We start from the raw sequence: 13,172 nt of genomic DNA on the forward strand, positions 1-13,172 counted from the left end.
GGGAGTCAATAAAAACTTCTAAGTGAGAACTTTGGGGCTTCTGCATCTGTCATGAAACTGTGAGGCGAGTAGGTGTTTGCGTAGGGGTACAACTGATAATAGCCTGAAGCCAGACCAATATAACCTCAGCTAAAGGCCAGTCATTGCTAAAGCCTGGGAAGACCAATGTGTTGTAATACACAGATCTGTAGCCAGTGTTCTTAATATACTGGCTTCATGTCTCAAGACTTCCTTCTGTAAATATGCAGCTTAAGAAATTCATTATCATTCTGCCCCAGAAGAGAGAATCTCAAAATTAACTTATTCCCTCATTTTAAGTAAAGTTGGCTAAATAATAATGACATATTTATAATTAGTGGCTTTTTGAGAAGGATGATGATAATGCACATTATACTTCAGAGTTACCATTTTGTAGGTCTTTTAAAAACAAAAAGTCAATAGGCTTCCTCTGCCTGGAGACTTGTGCAAGTGGTACCATTTTGTCATTGGCTCCTAGCTGCCAGCCCAAGATGACATCAAGTCAGCCAAAGAGAGTAAACTTAAGTCGATAGCATCTGCAACGTGTTTCAGAGCTATTATTTTTGAATAGATATCAGAAAACATCTTTTTTGAGGGTTGGGGGAAAAGGGTTTGGAGGGACTATACTATTATGAAGATCCATTGAGCTGCTTTAGCATTGTACTAGTACCAAAGAGCAAGATTCCATTTTAATCTCCTTTTCCATGAATTTTTAACTTTGTTCATTTAAAAAAACCTCTCCATTGAAATACATTCTTCATTAGGCAAGTGAGTATTTATTATAACACCTTTCACAAATTGTATTATTGTTTGATCCTCATAATCTGGTGAGGTACTTAGAGCAAATATAAAATTATTCCTATTCTTTTGAATAAGAAAACAGGTTCAGAGAGATTAAGTGACTTGGATGTTAGTTCAGCAGAGCCACGATTTGAAACTAGGTCATTACTTCTGAGTCTGTGCCTTTTCCCACTATACTTGAGTGCTTTCTGCTTCACAGAATTATAAACATGAATATTTACTTCTCATATTTTTCATTCAAAAGTGCATTGATTTTGTAAATTAAGGCGTTTCTGCCCATATTCATGGTTTTCAAACACTTTTCATCCATAAGGAGCTCCCTTTGAAAGCTTTTGTGAACATCTTTTATCTCATCTTTCAAAGAAGAATAAATGACTAGTGATTGGTCAGATTCCAGTTCCAGGGAAACTGATTAGAGAAGATACACAGGTACCAGTGTGCTCACAGCTTTCTTACAGTTACACACATTATCCTGTAGAGCCTCTTCAGCACGATGCCCAGATGACCTGATCACCAAGCCAAATGTGAAGTCCTGGGTCCCATCCTCAAAACCCATAATCTCGTCTTCTCCAATGAGTAGAGGTAAATGTATAATAGGTAGGAGATTTCTACAGATGAAACATCCTTAAAACAAGTTCTAAAAACACTGTGATGGCTTTCAAATTTCCCAGAATCCTTATATCCAATATGGTTGAACTCTTCTCAGAAAGAGAAACTTATCTGAATTGCAAAATCTTAAAGATGTCTTAAAATAGGTGACCTTTAAGGTACACTCTAAACTTGAAACTGAGACTTGAACACACCTTCACCATCTGATTTTATATTGTCAAAATGTATGAGGAATTAGAGCTCTAGTAAGTTTGGAGTAGTTGTCTCAAAATAATATAATTCTACATGATGGATTATTTTTTCCTATTTAACAGATTAAACTTCACATTAGAACAGGATTTTTCAGCCTCAGCACTACTGACATTTTGAGCTGGGTAATTCTTTATTGTTGGGGGACGTTCTGTTCATTGTACGCTGTTTAGCAACATCCTTGGCGATCAATCATTAATCCTTTTGTCTCTATGGATTTGCCTATTCTGGAAATTTCACATCAATGGTATGCAATAAGTGGCCTTTTGTGTCTGCCTTCCTGCAATTAGAATGTTTTCAAGGTTCATCTGTGTTGTCACATTTTAACAGTACTCCATTCCTTTTTATGACTAAATAATATTTCACTATATGACTATACCACATTTTGTTTATCCACTCATCAGCTGATAGATATTTAGGCTGTTTCCACTTTCTGGCTATTGTGAATAATGTTGTTACGAACATTCGTGTATAAGTTTTTGTGTGGACATATGTTTTTTATTTCTCTTTCATAGATACCTAGGAGGGGCGTTAATAGATATGTGTTTAACCTTTTGAGGAACTGCCAAACTTTTGCACAGTGGCTATACCATTTTCCAGTTCCACAAACAACATATTAAAATTCTAATTTCTCCACATCCTTGCCCATACTTGTTATTCTCTGTCTTTTTTGTAAGGGCCATCTGAGTGGGTGTATGTATCTCATTGGGGCTTTGATTTGCATTTCTCAAATGACAAATGAAATTGAACATATTTTCAAGTGCTTCTTGGCCATTTGTATATCTTTGGAGAAATGTCTGTTCAAATCCTTTGCCTGTTTTTTAATTGGGTTGTCTTTTTTTTTTTTTTTCTTTTGCGGTACGCGGGCCTCTCACTGCTGTGGCCTCTCCCGCTATGGAGCACAGGCTCCAGACGCACAGGCCCAGCAGTCATGACTCATGGGCCCAGCCACTCCGTGGCATGTGGGATCCTCCCAGACTGGGGCACGAACCTCTGTCCCCTGCATCGGCAGGCGGACTCTCAACCACTGTGCCACCAGGGAAGCCCTGGGTTGTCTTTTTATTGTTGTTTGTAAGAGTTGTTTATATGTTCTGAATACTAGACCCTTATCAGATACATGATATGCAGATATTTTCTCCCATTCTGAGGGTTGTCCTTTCATTTTCTTGATCATGTTATTTGAGTCACAGATGTTTTTCATTTTAATGAAGTCCAATTTATTTTTTCTTTGCTTGTGTTTTTGTTGTCATATCTTTAAAAAAAAGTTGCCTAATCCACGGTCACAGATTTTTCACCTGTGTTGCCTTCTAAGAATTTTATAGTTTCAGCACTTACATTTAACTCTTTGATCTGTTTTAAGTTAATTTTTGTATATAGTATGAGGTAGGGATCAAACTTTATTCTTTTACATATGGATACCCAGTTGTCCCACCACTATTTGCTGAAAAGACTAATGTCTCCATTGAATGATTTCAATACCCTGGTTGAAATCAACTGACCAACCACAAATGTATGGGTTTATTTCTGGACAGTCAGTTCTGTTCCATCAGTCTACATGCCTGATTTTATGCCAGTACCACACAGTTTTTATTAACTATTTTTACACACTAAGTTTTGAAATTGGGAATATGAGCCCTCCAACTTTGTTCTTTTTTCAAAATTATTTTGGCTATTCTGTGTTTCTTGCAAATCCACATGAATTTTAGGATCAGCTTGTCCATTTCCAAAAAATGGCAGTTGGAATTTTGATAGAGATTGCATTGAACCTATAGATCACTTTGGGGTGTGTTGCCATCTTAACAATATTAAAGTCTTCCAGCTTGAACACATGATATCTTTCCATTTGTGTAGATCTTTAATTTCTTTACAGTGTTCTGTAGTTTTCAGTATAGAACTCTTGTGCTTCTTTGGTTAAATGTATTCTTAAGTATTTTATTCTTTTTGAAGCAGTTGTAAATTTGTTTTTTGTGTTTGTTTTTAGTTTCATTTTCAGATTGTTTATTGCTACAGTATAGCTATACAACTGATATGTTGTGTTATTTTGTATCCTGCAACTGCTGAATTTGTTTATTAGCTCTAGTAAGTGTTTTGGGTAGATTCTTTAAGATTTGCTGTACATAAGATCCTGTCATTTCCAAGTAGAAATAGTTTTGTTTCTTCCTTTCCAATCTGGATGATTTTTACTTCTGTTTCCTGCTTAATTGCCCTAGCTAGAACCTCCAGTGTAATGCTAAATAGCAATGGTGAAAATGGGCATGTTGTATTGGTCCTGAACTCAGAGGGAAAACTTTCAGTTTCAGTATGTTGTTAGCTGTGGGTTTTTCATAGATATCCTGTATCAGATTGAAAAAGTTCCCTCTTTTCCTAGTTTGTTAAGTATTTTTATCATGAAAGGGTGTTGGATTTTGTCAAACACTTTTTCTGCATCTATTGAGAAGATTATGTGGTTTTGTTTTCAGTCTCTTGTATAGTTTATTATATTAATTGATTTCATACACTGAACGAACCTTGTGTTCCTGGGATTACACTCACTTGGTTATGGTTTATAATAGTTTTTGTAGGCATCTAGATTCAGTTTGCCAGTATTTTGTTGAGGATTTTGCACTTATCTTTATAAGGGATATTGTTCTGTAGTTTCATTGTAATATATCTGTCCGGCTGTGATATCATGATACTGGCCTCAGACTGTTAGGAAGTGTTCCCTCCTCTCCTGTTCCTAATTCTTCTTTAAACAGTTGGTTAAATTCACCAGCTAAGCCATCTGGGCTTTGTTGGAATTTTTTTGATTACTAACTTAATCGCTTTACTTATTATAGGTTTATGATATTTTCTGTTACTTTTCGAGACAGTTTTGGTAGTTTCTAGAAATGTGTCCATTTCATCCAGGTTATCTAATTGGTTGGTATACAGTTGTTCATTGTATTCCTTTATAATCCTTTTTATTTTTCTAAGGTCAATAGTAATGTTCACACTTTCATTTCTGATTCTAGTCATTTAAGTCTTCTCTCTCTCTCTCCCTTTTTTTTTTTTTTTTTTGGTCAATCTAGCTAAAGTTTTTATTGATTTTTTCACTGAAGCAACTTTGGGTTTTGTTGATCTTTTCTATTGTTTTTCTATTCTCTACTTCATTTATTTCCACTCTAGTCTTTATTATTCCTTTATTTATGCTTCTTCGTTTTCTAGTTTCTTAAGGTGGGAGATACAGCTATTGATTTCAGTTCTTTCTTCTTTATAAGGTAAACATTTACAGCTATAAATTTCCCTCTTAGCACTGCTTTTGCTGCATCCCATAAATTTTGGTATATTTTATATTTTGTTTTCATTTATCTCAAGGTATTTTCTCATTTCCCTTGTGATTTTTTTTCTTTAACTCACTAATTATTTGGAATGTTTAATTTATATATATCTGTGAATTTTCCGAATTTTCTTCTATTAATTTCTAACTTCATTCTGTTGTGGTCAGAGAACATAATTTGTATGATTTCAGCCTTTTAAATTTTATTTGTTTTATGGCCTAATGTATAATCTATCCTAGAGAATGTTACTTGTGCACTTGACAAGAATTAATATTATTCTTTTGTAGTGTTTTTCTTTTGGAGTGTTTTACAGATGTCTCTTAGATTTAATTGTTATAGGGTGGTGTTCAAGTGTCTGTTTCCTTGCTAAATTTCTTTCTAGTTGTTCTATTATTGAAAGTGGGGGTATTAAAATGTCCAGCTAGTATTACTGGGTTATTTCTCTTTTGCTAGGTTTTGCTTTATATTGTTGTTTGGTGCATATATGTTTATATTTGTTACTCACTTTTATCATTATACACTGTCCATCTTTGTCTCTGGAGACAATTTTTGTGTTGTCTCTTTTATCTGATATTAGTATAGCCACTCTTGTGTGTACTGTTTGAATGGAATATCTTTTTCCATCTCTTTATTTTCAGTTTATATCTGTCTTTAAATCTGAGTCTCTATAGACAGCATATAGTTGGATCATTTTCTTAAATCCATTCTGCCATCCTCTGCCTTTTGAGAGTTTAATCTGTTGATATTTAATATAATTACTGGCAAGGAGGACTCTTTTTGTTCCTTAGTTCCTCCATTACTATCTTCTTTTGTATTAAAGTTTTCTAGTGTGATAATTTTAATTCGCTTGTCATTTCTTTTACTCTATTTTTTGAGTTATTTTCTTACTGGTTGCCCTGGAGATTACATAGTCTCTATATATCTCTATATTAGATTGTCTGTTATTGTTACAGATTTCATCTTTATATATTGTGTGCCTGTCCCCCTAGATTTATAATTACTGTTGATGCAGTTGTCTTTTCAATAAGAAAGGGAAAAGGAGTTATAAACAAAAGATACATTTACACTGTCTTGTGCATTTACTTATGTAGTTACCTTTCCTTGTGTACTTTATTTCTTCATGTGTATTTGAGTTACTGTGTAGTGTCTTTTCATTTCAGCCTGAAGAACTCCCATTAGCGTTTGTTGGAGGGCAGGTTTGCTAATGATGAGCTGCTTCAGTTTTTGTTATTTGGGAATGTATTAATTTCTCCTTCATTTTTGAAGGATTGTATTGCCAGACATAGAATTCTTGAGTAACTCTGAATTCTTATAGCACTTGGAATATGTCATCCTACTGTCTTCTGGCCTGCCCCTCCATAGTTTCTGATGAGAAATCACTTGTTAGTCTTATTAGGAATCACGTGAACATAATGAGTTGCATCTTTCTTGCTGCTTTCAAGATTCTGTCTTTAGCTTTTGATAGTTTATGATGTGCCTATGTGTGGATCTTTTTGCATCTATTCTTTTGGAGTTTGTTGGGCTTCTTGGATATTTTTCATAAAATTTGGCATATTTTTGGCCACTATTTGTTTAAATATTCTTGCTGCCCCCTTTTCTCCTCCTTATGTGACTCCCATTATGCATATGTTGGTGTATTTCATGGTGTCCCACAGGTCTCTGCGCCTCTGTTTGGTGTTTTTGTTTGTTTGTTTTTCCATTTCAACTTTACTGATTCTTCTGCCTGCTCACATCTGCTTTTGAGCCCCAATAGTGAATTTTTCATTTCAGTTATTATACTTTTCTGCTCCAAAATTTCCATTTGGTTCAGTTTTATAATATCTCTTTATTAATCTACTCAATTTAATGACACATTTTTGTTTTTAACTTTCCTTTAAGTTCTTTAGAGATAGTTTACTTTATGTCATGGAACACAGTTAAAATAGCTTTGTCTAGAAAGATCAACATCTAGGCTTCCTCAGTCAGCTTCTATTCTTTTCTCTTGTGCATGTGCCATACTTTCTTATTTCTTTGCATACCTTGTAATTTTTTTTGAAAACTGGATATTTCAAATATTACAATATGGCACCTCTTCCCCCTTTGCAGTGTTTGTTGTTTTCGATGTGTATTGTAGATGTTGTTTGTCTAGTGACTGTTTGAACTAATTCTGTAAAGGTTGTATTCTTTGTCCATTGTGGACCCTGAAGTCTCTGTTCCATTTGCTTAGTGTCAATTAATGATTGAATAGTGGTTTTTTCAAATATCTGGAAACAATAAAATTTTCCAATCTTTGCCCAGGGGCTCAGTGTGTGTGTTAGGGTGAGCCTTTAACTCTGGAGTTTACAATTCTGCCTTAGCCTTTACTTCCAGCTTCCATAGAGCTTCAAGGTCAATAGAAGGTGAAATCCTAGGGCCTTCTTAGATCTTTCCTGAGGCCATGCATTTGGCCTTCTAGATTTCCAGAATATCTCAGACCTTTTCAAAGCTCCAGACTTTCCTTCTAAGCTTTCTGGTTAGTTTATTGTTTGCCCCCAACTGTTATCCATCACCTCAAGCAACAGCAAACTAAGACATTAGCATGAACATTGCCAACAAATCCCTCACCCCCAGCCACACATTGCAACCATGCCCCCTACTGCTGAAATATAGCACTTTAGCACTGAGCCAGGTCTGAGTTAGGCAAAATAAAGACACTCTTTTTGAGGTGGTCTTCTAGGGAGCCACCAGAATGGTCAGAACAAATAATTAGAATTCTTTGCAAATAAGGTTCATTTTACTACCTCTGGTACTAGGAATGTGGGCTGCTATTTTCATGACTACTGCTAAGCGGGAGAGTAGGGGATGGGACTGGGTAAGTTAAAAAACACCACAAAGTTTGCTATTCTTAACCAAGAATCAGTGGCGGGGCTGGGGGTGGGGTGGGTGTTGGAATAAGCATTGTCTGGGTTGCTGCAAGCCTTTGAGGGTTCCAAAAACATTGGTTCTGACCGTTTGTGCCTTCTTATTCTTTGCTCCTATGGGGAGTGGAATCTGGAGTTCCTTATTCCACCATTTTTGCTAATTTCACTCTCTTTTTTAAAATTTTTATTGGAGTGTAGTTGATTTACAACGTTGTGTTAGTATCTGCTGTACAGCAAAGTTAATCAGTTATACATACACATGTATCCACTCGTTTTTAGATTCTTTTTCCATATAGGTCATTACAGAATGCTAATTTCACTCTCTTATATTAAAAGTGCTTTTTGTAAAACCCAAATGTTGGGGCTTCCCTGGTGGCGCAGTGGTTGAGAGTCCGCCTTCCGATGCAGGGGACACGGGTTCGTGCCCCGGTCCGGGAAGATCCCACATGCCGTGGAGCGGCTGGGCCCGTGAGCCATGGCCGCTGAGCCTGTGCTCCGCAGCGGGAGAGGCCACAACAGTGAGAGGCCCGCCTACCGCAAAAAAAAAAAAAAAAAAACCCAAATGTTTTTTTCTCTGAAGTCTCTCCAATTCTGAATAATGGAAAATACTATTATGGCCTTTTGGTTTGGAAAATGAATCCATATTCGCCAAAAGCCAGCATTAGAGCTCTTGCAAACTGTTTTACTGTTGGTCTTAACTTTACAATCTATCGTCTTGTATATTGGCTACTACACAAGTGGTCCTGAACTGTCACAAGTTCAACTTTGGAACAAATGAGCTTTTTTGTAAAGAAGTTGCAGTTGTTTGAAAAGTACATATTTATGCCTTTTCCACCAAACTGCTTTTCTTGGGAAACCTAGAAAATTCTTATAGCTGCTGGCAAACATTTCAAGCCACTCTATGGTGGTACTGCCCACCATCCGAAAGTTTCAGTAGTAGTGTCATCTTTATCTGTATGGTGGTATTTGAGCAACTGATTGATTTAGTAGTGTTTTTCAGATTACTCTGAAGAACTGTCATGAACTATAGTGGTAACTCCAGGAGATGGGGTCTAACACAGAGAAATCTACCCAGGTTTTATTACATACCTTATTTCCATTGAAGCTTTTCTTTGAAGAAAGAGTTCTAGGGTTTTAAAATTTATTTCAAATGCCATTTGTTATATTATATTTTTATGTAATTTTAGTGAAATTAATTGAAAATAGAAAAAATTATGGTGCTGATTTAGGGATTAAAATGTTGGGTTTCTATATTTAATAAAATTAGGACAGTGATAGAAATTGTGAGTGTGCACCAAACAGTCAATCTCTGGCTTTACCTGCATGCTCCTTGCACTTAATCAGGTGTACTTTTTGTTCAGTAATAAAGGGGGGAAAAATCAGAGAACATGTGTGAAGTATAGAAATATATCACTGAATATGGTATCTTTAGAATGAAGTACAACTAGGGATTCTGTAGTATACTTCAGCTTTCTTGAAATAGGACATTACCCACCTCATCCCCACACCCCCTTGTAAAACATGTCTTTTCACTTATCACAAATGATTTTTAAAAAGCATTGTGTATAGAAACAGGGAATGCTGGATTTATCACCGAATCAAGACTCTCCATCGGCTTTTCCTGAGGGAGCCGCCGGGTTGAGGGGAGCGTGGCCTTCTCCTCTCCCCACCATGGCGTGTGCTCGTCCACTGATATCAGTGTACTCTGAAAAGGGGGGGTCATCTGGCAAAAATGTCACTTTGCCTGCTATGTTCAAGGCTCCCGTTCAACCAGATATTGTGAATTTTGTTCATCAGCTTGCGCAAAAACAACAGACAGCTCTATGCTGCCAGTGAATTAGCAGGTCATCAAACCAGTGCTGAGTCTTGGGGTACTGGCAGAGCTGTGGCTCGAATTCCCAGGGTTCGAGGTGACAGCACTCACCGTTCTGGCCAGGGTGCTTTTGGAAATATGTGTCGTGGGGGCCTCGTGTTTGGGCCAACCAAGACCTGGCGACGTTGGCACCACGGAGTGAATACAATGCAGAAGCGATATGCCATCTGCTCTGCGTTGGCTGCCTCGGCTTCACCAGCACTGGTCCTGTCTAAAGGTCATCGTATAGAGGAAGCTGCAGAACTTCCTTTGGTGGTTGAAGATAAAGTTGAAGACTGCAAGAAGACCAAGGAGGCTGTTTTGCTTCTGAAGGAACTTAAGGGCTGGAATGATATCAAAAAGTTCTACGCCTCACAGCGAATGAGAGCTGGCAAAGGCAAAATGAGAAACCGTCGCCGTATCCAGCGCAGGGGACCCTGCATCATCTATAATGAGGACAATGGTATCATCAAGGCCTTCAGAAACATCCCTGGAATTACTCTGCTTAATGTAAGCAAACTGAACGTTTTGAAACTTGCTCCTAGTGGGCGTGTGGGACGTTCCTGCATTTGGACCGAAAGTGCTTCCCCCAAGTTAGAGGAGCTGTATGGCACTTGGCATAAAGCTGCCTCCTCAAGAGTAGCTACAACCTCCCCATGCACAAGATGCTCAACACACACCTTAGCAGAATCTTGAAAAGCCCAGAGATCCAAAGAGCCCTCTGGGCACCATGCAAGAAAGTTCATCGCAGAGTCCTGAAGAAGAATCCACTGAAAAACCTGAGAATCATGTTGAAGCTAAACCCATATGCAAAGACGATGAGCCGGAACACCATTCTTCGCCAGGCCAAGAACCACAAAATCCAGATGGATAGGGCAGCAGCAGCACTAGAAGCCAAATCAGATGAGAAGGAGGTTCCAGGCCAGAAGCTTGTGGTGGGAAAGAAAGGAAAGAAGACTGTTTGGGTTAAGAAGCTGAAGAAACCAAAGAAGGCTTTGGTGGGAAAAAAAGGCTGCAGTGACCAAGAAACCAGCAGCTGAAAAGAAGCCCACTAAAAAGAAGCCCACAGAAAAGAAACCCACCAGAGAGGAAAAGAAGGCTGCTGCATAAACTTAAATTTGTTTATTCTGTAAAGGTCAAATCATTTTGCACAGCTGATTTTGAATAAAGACCTGATCAAAGAGGCAGTGAAAAAAAAAGACTCTCCATCATCTGGGAAATAACTGATAGAAGACTTTTGCCAATTAACTTATCTTTCATTTCCTTTTCTAATTCTATTAAAATTTAATATTTTTAATTATGCCATAATCCAAAGGTTTTAATCCAGTGACATTAATTCCTGTATCGCTGCTGCCTAGTTTGTCTTCTGTCATTCAGCAGTGCTTCCTACTTATAGTCAATAAAACTAGCTTAATCTAACAATCAAAAAAGAAAGCTACTGACTGAGTTTAGATAAACAGCTCTAATCTGTTGTCAACATAAATATTCACTACTCTCCAGTTGCTGAAAGGAAAATGGTCCATCCAGAATTGTTCTGCGACACGATTATTTTTCTTCATCCCCATTCCTTCTTCTGTGGGGTATTTAACTTATTTTAAATTGTAATCAGTATGTTGTAACTTCTGTGTGCTTTGTTTTTATTTTTCACTGGATAGACTCTAGACAAAACTTTTTAGGTGCTGTACAGCAGTAGCTGTCAGTTTATAGTGGAGACAGTTTACAGTAGAGCTAGGCTGTGTGCTTAACTTGGAAGTCACTCTGCTTACTATTTATCAGTTGCTTTACAGGGGTCCCTTAATGAGATAACAGAAACCAAAGAAACATCAGTAGGTGGAGCAATGTCATTAATGTTTCATTATATGTTACAGGTAAGACAAAGCCTAGTACCACTTTTGGCAACTATGTGATTAAATATGGGTAAATTTCTTTATTCTTATATTGACGTTTTATGTGGCAGTAGTAAATTTTAGATTAGTCTTAAATTAATCAGCAAAGAAAAAGTCTGAGAGTATCCTGAATATTTTGTTTCTAAATAATTTAACAGTGATCTAGTAAGCTACTCCTATAGAAATGTAATTGATGATCTTGAAAACTTCACCCTCTTTAAAATTACCACCTTGAATTTTACCTATCTTTTAAAGGTGATTCAAGTCCTCTCTGAAACAAGGCTGACATCTTTTACCAATTTTTTAAAAAATAGCTTGATAGTACATAAAATTGCAGAGAAAAAAATCTAAACATCTTTCAAAACCAAATCATATATAATATACTAGAAGTAGTTTTACTAAGTTTGCAACTAGTGGCAGAGATTAGAACTCATGCATTTAGTATATTTCAAAAAATTTTTTATATTCCAAAATTTTGATCAAATATTGTGCTATAAAAAATACCTTGGATAATTATTCTTTAATCACGTATGTGAAAAATGTGGCTTTTCTTTTGCAAGCTAGTAAGCTTTTCACAGTGTCACTGTGGCTTTTAAATTTTTAATTACTCAACAGAGTAAGCTTGAAACCACACGTACCACTTAAATTAAACTATGCATTCATGTATGCTTTTTCCTATAAAATATATGAAACTCAAATCTGTAATTTTGAAATTCAAAAGTGGTTTTATTTTCTTTAGTAGAAATAAAAGCTTGATTTTTAAAAATCCAAACCGAGGAAACAATTGTGTACTTTGGTACATTTCTCTATTAGTATTGACTATACACCATGTGGCCCATTAATTAATAAAGGCAATCACTTCAGAATTCATGAGTGGCAGAAGTCACTGAGTACTTTGGGAAATAAGAGGAGAAAGCTTTTGTTGAGGATCATTGAGGAAGATTCTAAGGCAAAAAGGGGCAGAATAAGCAAAAATCTAGAGATTCATTATAGGCACTCAGAACATATACGTTAAGTAAATGAATGAAGGAATTTAAGTTGGCATATTGAGGGACACTGAGAAAACATACCGACTGGAAGACAGTTCCTGCAAGAAATTGGTGAGAGATATGCTACAGTCCAGATTTTGGTGGGCCTTGTTAAAGTTCTGGCTTTATTTTTATAAGGAAAAGAAGGTTTGATAGAGGTTTGGAAATGAGGCTTGGGGCTGATACTGGAGACAATGTGAGGTTTTAGGGCAGTGGTTTCCAAACTGTTTAAATACAAATACAAGTTTGATGGTAAGCCTGGCATTCCAATTTTAGTTTTACTGGTTTCAGCAAAACAGCTTCACTGGTCTGATTGCTTCCTATATAGATTAGTATTATGATTTTGTATAAAATATGCTTTATCAGTATAATATCACTTCTACCTGTTTTATGTGTTGGGGGTTCAGCATAAGGGTTACTTTTTAAAACGAAGCATTTTGCAGCTAAGGGCTTGAAAACTCTTGTTTTAGGGAAACGGATTAAAGCAGGTAAAACTACAAAGAGCAGAGTTACGAGGTTCTTGTGTTCAGACTCCTTTGGTAACATTTACACAG

At 36.6% G+C, this 13,172-nt stretch overlaps 1 protein-coding gene and 1 pseudogene across 3 annotated transcripts in view; both read left to right on the forward strand.

Annotated features, from left to right (window-relative positions):
* The window catches only part of NR3C1 (nuclear receptor subfamily 3 group C member 1), a gene marked incomplete at its 5' end in the record, with an annotated part of 119,259 nt that overhangs the window by 30,208 nt on the left and 75,879 nt on the right, over nt 1-13,172 (forward strand). The gene's annotated exons all lie outside the window — the stretch shown is intronic.
* On the forward strand, nt 9,524-10,814 carry LOC307051732 (large ribosomal subunit protein uL4-like; annotated as a pseudogene). The gene has a single exon. The product of its transcript is annotated as a large ribosomal subunit protein uL4-like (transcript).

The sequence above is a fragment of the Hyperoodon ampullatus genome, assembly GCF_949752795.1.
Source record: "Hyperoodon ampullatus genome assembly, chromosome: 4".
In the NCBI taxonomy this organism is placed as follows: domain Eukaryota; kingdom Metazoa; phylum Chordata; class Mammalia; order Artiodactyla; family Ziphiidae; genus Hyperoodon; species Hyperoodon ampullatus.